Below are 7,136 nucleotides of genomic sequence, written 5' to 3'. Positions count from 1 at the left end.
GTTGGCTTTGGGGATGACCAGTGAAATATATACCTGCTGGAGCGCGTGCTACGGGTGGGTGTTGCTATGGTGACCAGTGGGCTGAGATATGGTGGAGCTTTACCTAGCAAAGACTTATAGATGACCTGGAGCCAGGGGTTGGCGACGAATATGTAGCGAGGACCAGCCAACCAGGTTTACAGGAGAGTTTACAGTCTAGCCAGACACCTAGGTATATATAGCTGGCCACATATTCTAAGTCAGGACTGTCCAGAGTAGTGGTACTAGGCCGGCAGGAGGGTGCGGGCAGCGATCTAACATTAAGAGCATGCATTTAGTTTTACTAGCGTTTAAGACCAGTTGGAGTCCACGGAAGGAGTGTTGTATGGCATTGAAGCTCGTTTGGAGGTTTGTTAACACAGTGTCTAAAGAAGGGCCAGATGTATACAGAATGGTGTTGGCAGCGTAGAGGTGGATTAAAGGATCACCCGGCGCAAGAGAGACATCATTTATATATACAGAGAAAAGAGTTGGCCCGAGAGTTGAACCAAGGGAAGGCACCCCCATAGAGACAGCCAGAGGTCTGGACAACAGGCCCTCCGATTTGACACACTGAACTCTATCTGAGAAGTAGTTGGTGAACTAGGCGAGGCAGTCATTAGAGAAACCAAGGCTGTTGAGTCTGTCGATAAGAATGCAGTGATTGACAGAGTCGAATGCCTTGGCCAGGTCGATGAAGACAGCTGCACAGTACTGTTTTTTATCGATGGTGGTTATGATATCGTTTAGGACCTTGAGCGTGTCTGAGGTGCACCCATGACCAGCTTGGAAACCGGACTGCATAGCGAAGAAGGTACGGAGGGATTCAAGAGGGTCGGTGATCTGTTTGTTCACTTGCCTTTCGAAGACTTTAGAAAAGAAGGGCAGGGTGGATATAGGTTTGTAAGAGTTTGGGTCTAGAGTGTCTCCCCCTTTGAAGAGAGGGATGACGCGGCCACTTTCCAGTCTTCAGAAATCTCAGATGATATGAAAGAGAGGTTGAACAGACTAGAAATAGGGGTTGCGACAATGGTGGCGGATACTTTTAGAAAGACAGGGTCCAGATTGTCTAGCCCAGCAGATTTGTAGGGATCCAGATTGGCTGCGGGGGGTCAGAGCTGTTGGCTGAGGTTGGGGTAGCCAGGTGGAAAGCATGGCCAGCCGTTGAAATACTTGCTTATTGTGAATTTATCGGTGGTGACAGTGTTTCCTAACCTCAGTGCAGTGGGCAGCTGAGATGAAGTCCTCTTATTCTCCATGGACTTTACAGTGTCCCAAACCTTTTTAGAATTAGTGCTGTAGGACTAAAATTTCTGTTTGAAAAAGCTAGCCTTTGCTTTCCTATCTGACTGTGTATATTGGTTCCTGACTTCCCTGAAAAGTTGCATATTGTGGGGACTATTTGAAGCTAGTGCAGTGTGCCATAGGGTGTTTTTGTGCTGGTCAAGGGCAGTCAAGTCTGGAGTGAACCAAGGGCTATATCTGTTCTTAGTTCAATTTTTTTTTGAATGGGGCATGCTTATTTAAGATGGTGAGGAAGGCACTTTTGAAGAACAAGCAGTCATCCTCTACTGACGGGATGAGGTCAATATCCTTCCATGATACCCGGGCCAGGTCGTTTAGAAAGGCCTTCTCGCAGAACTGTTTAAGAGAGCGTTTGACTGTGATGAGTGGTGGTCGTTTGACCCATAGCGGACGCAGGCAATGAAGCAGCAGAAGTGTATTTAGAGGGCAAGTTGGTCAGGATGATTTCTAAGAGAGTGCTCATGGTTACGGATTAGGTTTGTAACTGGTAGGTTCCTTGATAATTTGTGTGAGACAGAGGGCATCTAGCTTAGATTGTAGGACAGCCAGGGTGTTAAGCATATTCCAGTTTAGGTCACCTAACTGTACGAACTCTGACAATAGATGGGGGGGCAATCAATTCACATATGGTGTCCAGGGCACAGCTGGGAGCTGAGGGTGGTCTCTAACAAGTGGCAACAGTGAGGGACTTAGTTCTGGAGAGAAGTATTTTTAGAAGTAGAAGCTCGAACTGTTTGGGCATAGACCTGGAAAGTAGGATAGAACTCTGCAGGCCATCTCTACAGTAGATTGCAACTCCACCCCCTTTAGCAGTTCTATCTTGACAAAAAATGTTGTAATTGGGGATGGAAATTTCAGAATTTTTGGTGGTCTTCCTACGCCAGGATTCAGACGGCTAGGACATCAGGGTTGGTGGAGTGTGCCAAAGCAGTGAATAAAGCAAACTTAGGGAGGAGGCTTCTGATGTTAACATGCATGAACCCTAGTCTTATCTTGTTACAGAAGTCAACAAATGAGAATGCCTGGGGACACACAGGGCCTGGGTTAACCTCTACATAACCAGAGGAACAGAAGAGGAGTAGGATGAGGGTATGGCTAAAACTGCAGTTCGGAAATGAGAGTAAAAGGAGCAGACTTCTGGGTGTGGTAGGATAGATATAGGGCATAATGCACAGACAAGGGCATGGTAAGGTGCAAGTACAGTGGAGGTAAACCTAGGCATTGAGTGACGATGAGAGAGGCTTCATCTCTGGAAGCACCAGTTAAGCTAGGTGCGGTCCACAGTAAAACAAAACAATGAGAGCTACCCTAAACAACAGTATACAAGGCATTTTGACATTAGAGAGAGGCATAAAAGCAGTCCCAGGTGTTGATTGGGAGGGCTAAGACAACAACGGGTGAACAGCTAGGACAACAACAACGGGTAAATGGCGATGAATGGGTAGAGAGGGTCAGTTAGCTACACACAGGGCCTGAGTTCGAAGCTGGGGCCAACAGAAACTAAACGAAGTACCGTGTTAATGAACAGTCCAGTAGGCGTCAGATGTGTCGCCGAGTGATCATAGGGTCCAATGAGCAGCGAAATAGGGATCCGCTCGGCAATCTTCACTACCCTAAGCGAGCGGGAGACACGGCGCTCAGATCAAATAAAATCAAATGTATTTATATAGCCCTTCTTACATCAGCTGATATATCAAAGTGCTGTACAGAAACCCAGGCTAAAACCCCAAACAGCAAGCAATGCAGGTGTAGAAGCACGGTGGCTAGGAAAAACTCCCTAGAAAGGCCAAAACCTAGGAAGAAACCTAGAGAGGAACCAGGCTATGAGGGGTGGCAGGTCTTCTTCTGGCTGTACCGGGTGGAGATTATAACAGAACATGGCCAAGATGTTCAAATGTTCATAAATGACCAGCATGGTCAAATAATAATAATCACAGTAGTTGTCGAGGGTGCAACAAGTCAGCACCTCAGGAGTAAATATCAGTTGGTTTTTCATAGCCAATCATTGAGAGTGTTTCTACCACTCCTGCTGTCTCTAGAGAGTTGAAAACAGCAGGTCTGGGACAGGTAGCACGTCCGGTGAACAGGTCAGGGTTCCATAGCCGCAGGCAGAACAGTTGAAACTGGAGCAGCAGCACGGCCAGGTGGACTGGGGACAGCAAGGTGTCATCATGCCAGGTAGTCCTGAGGCATGGTCCTAGGGCTCAGGTCCTCCGAGAGAGAGAAAGAGAGAAAGAGAGAAAGAAAGAATTAGAGAGAGCATACTTAAATTCACACAGAACACCGGATAAGGCAGGAGAAATACTCCAGATATAACAGACTGACGCTAGCCCCCCGACACAAACTACTGCAGCATAAATACTGGAGGCTGAGACAGCAGGGGTCAGGAGACACTGTGGCCCCATCCGATAACGGACAGGGCCAAACAGGCAGGATATAACCCCACCCACTTTGCCAAAGCACAGCCCCCACACCACTAGAGGGATACCTTCAACCACCAACTTACCATCCTGAGAGACTGCCGAGTATAGCCCACAAAGATCTCCGCCACGGCACAACCCAAGGGGGGGCGCCAACCCAGACAGGAAGACCACGTCAGCGACTCAACCCACTCAAGCGATGGAAGAGCACCAGTAAGCCAGTGACTCAGCCCCTGTAATAGGGTTAGAGGCAGAGAATCCCAGTGGAGAGAGGGGAACCGGCCAGGCAGAGACAGCAAGGGCGGTTTGTTGCTTCAGAGCCTTTCCGTTCACCTTCACACTCAATCATATGACCCACTGAAGAGATGAGTCTTCAGTAAAGACTTAAAGTTTTAGACCGAGTCTGCATCTCTCACATGGGTAGGCAGACCATTCCATAAAAATGTAGCTCTATAGGAGAAAGCCCTGAAAGCTGTTTGCTTAGAAATTCTAGGGACAATTAGGTGGCCTGCGTCTTGTGACCGTAGCGTACCTGTAGGTATGTACGGCAGGACCAAATCAGAAAGATAGGTAGGAGCAAGCCCATGTAATGCTTTGTAGGTTAGCAGTAAACCTTGAAATCAGCCCTTGCCTTAACAGGAAGCCAGTGTAGGGAGGCTAGCACTGGAGTAATATGATATTTTTTTTGGATCTAGTCATAATTCTAGCAGCCGTATTTAGCACCAACTGAAGTTTATTTAGTGCTTTATCCAGATAGCCAGAATGTAGAGCATTGCAGTGTTACGGAGATGGAAAAAAGCTGTCCTTGAAACAGTCTTGATATGTTCGTCAAAAGAGAGATCAGGGTCCAGAGTAACGCCAAGGTCCTTCACAGTTTTATTTGAGACGACTGTACAACCATCAAGATTAATTGTCAGATTCAACAGAAGATCTCTCTGTTTCTTGGGACCTAGAACAAGCATCTCTGTTTTGTCTGAGTTTAAAAGTAGAACGTTTGCAGCCATCCACTTCCTTATGTCTGAAACACAGGCTTTTAGGGAGGGCAATTTTGGGGCTTCACCATGTTTCATTGAAATGTATGTTTGTCATCCACATAGCAGTGAAAGTTAACATGTTTTTGAATGACATCCCCAAGAGGTAAAATATATAGTGAAAACAATAGTGGTCCTAAAACGGAACCTTGAGGAACACTGAAATTTACAGTTGATTTGTCAGAGGACAAACCATTCACAGAGACAAATTGATATCTTTCCGACAGATAAGATCTAAACCAGGCCAGAACTTGTCCGTATAGACCAATTTGGGTTTCCAATCTCTCCAAAAGAATGTGGTGATCGATGGTATCAAAAGCAGCACTAAGGTCTAGGAGCACGAGGACAGATGTAGAGCCTCGGTCTGATGCCATTAAAAGGTAATTTACCAGCTTCACAAGTGCAGTCTCAGTGCTATGATGGGGTCTAAAACCAGACTGAAGCATTTCGTATACATTGTCTTCAGGAAGGCAGTGAGTTGCTGCGCAACAGCTTTTTCAAAAATTTTAGAGAGGAATGGAAGATTCGATATAGGCCAAAAGTTTTTTATATTTTCTGGGTCAAGGTTTGGCTTTTTCAAGAGAGGCTTTATTACTGCCAATTTTAGTGAGTTTGGTACACATCCGGTGGATAGAGAGCCATGTATTATGTTCAACATAGGAGGGCCAAGCACAGGAAGCAGCTCTTTCAGTAGTTTAGTTGGAATAGGGTCTAGTATGCAGCTTGAAGGTTTAGAGGCCATGATTATTTTCATAATTGCGTCAAGAGATATAGTACTAAAACACTGGAGTGTCTCCCTTGATCCTAGGTGCTGGCAGAGTTGTGCAGACTCAGGACAACTGAGCTTTGGAGGAATATGCAGATTTAAAGAGGAGTCTGTAATTAGCTTTCTAATGATCATGATCTTTTCCTCAAATAAGGTCATGATGGTATTACTGCTGAAGTGAAAGTCATCCTCTCTTGGGGAATGCTGCTTTTTAGTTAGCTTTGCGACAGTATCAAAAATACATTTTGGATTGTTCTTATTTTCCTCAATTAAGTTGGAAACATAGGATGATCGAGTAGCAGTGAGGGCTCTTCGATACTGCATGGTACTGTCTTTACAAGGTAGTCGGAAGACTTACAATTTGGTGTGGCGCCATTTCCGTTCCAATTTTCTGGAAGCTTGCTTCAGAGCTCGGGTATTATCTATATACCATGGAGCTAGTTTCTTATGACAAATGTTTTATAGTTAGGGCATCAAGGAATCTTTGGGTTGTCTGAGAATTTATAGCACGACTTTTGATGCTCCTTGGTTAGGGTCTGAGCAGAATATTTGTTGCGATTGCAAAATAAAATGGTGGTAGGATAGTCGAGGGTTATGAGGAAAAACATTAAGATCCACAACATTTATTACATGGGACAAAACTAGGTCCAGAGTATGACTGTGGCAGTGAGTAGGTCCAGAGACATGTTGGACAAAACCCACTGAGTCGATGATGGCTCCAAAAGCCTTTTGGAGTGGGTCTGTGGACTTTTCCATGTGAATATTAAAGTCACCAAAAATTTGAATATTATCTGCTATGACTACAAGGTCCAATCGGAATTCAGGGAACTCAGTGAGGAATGCTGTATATGGCCCAGGAGGCCTGTAAACAGTAGTTATAAAAGGTGATTGGGTAGGATGCATAGATTTCATGACGAGAAGCTCAAAGGACGAAATTTGCTATCGTAAATGTTAGCAACACCTCCGCCTTTGCGGGACGCACGGGGGATATGGTCACTAGTGTAACCAGGAATTGAGGCCTCATTTAACACAGTAAATTCATCAGGCTTAAGCCATGTTTCAATCAGGCCAATCACATCAAGATTATGATCAGTGATTAGTTCATGGACTATAACTTCCTTTGAAGCGAGGGATCTAACATTAAGTAGCCCTATTTTGAGATGTGAGGTATCATGATCTCTTTCAATACTGGCAGGAATGGAGGAGGTCTTTATTCTAGTGAGATTGCTAAGGCGAACACCGCCATGTTTAGTTTTGCCCAACCTAGGTTGAGGCACAGACACGGTCTCAATGGGGATAGCTGAGCTGACTACACTGACTGTGCTAGTGGCAGACTCTAAGCTACACTAAGCTGGCAGGCTGGCTAACAGCCTGCTGCCTGGCCTGCACCCCATTTCATTGTGGAGCTAGGGGAGTTAGAGCCCCGTCTATGTTCGTAGATAAGATGAGAGCACCCCTCCAGCTAGGATGGAGTCTGTCACTCCTCAACCGGCCAGGCTTGGTCCTGTTTGTGGGTGAGTCCCAGAAAGAGGGCCAATTATATACAAATTCTATCTTTTGGGAGGGTCAGAAAACAGTTTTCAACCAGCGATTGAG

Source organism: Oncorhynchus kisutch, linkage group LG4 (genome assembly GCF_002021735.2).
Source record: "Oncorhynchus kisutch isolate 150728-3 linkage group LG4, Okis_V2, whole genome shotgun sequence".
Classification (NCBI taxonomy): Eukaryota; Metazoa; Chordata; class Actinopteri; order Salmoniformes; family Salmonidae; genus Oncorhynchus; species Oncorhynchus kisutch.
Note: the sequence above shows the minus strand (reverse complement) of the source record.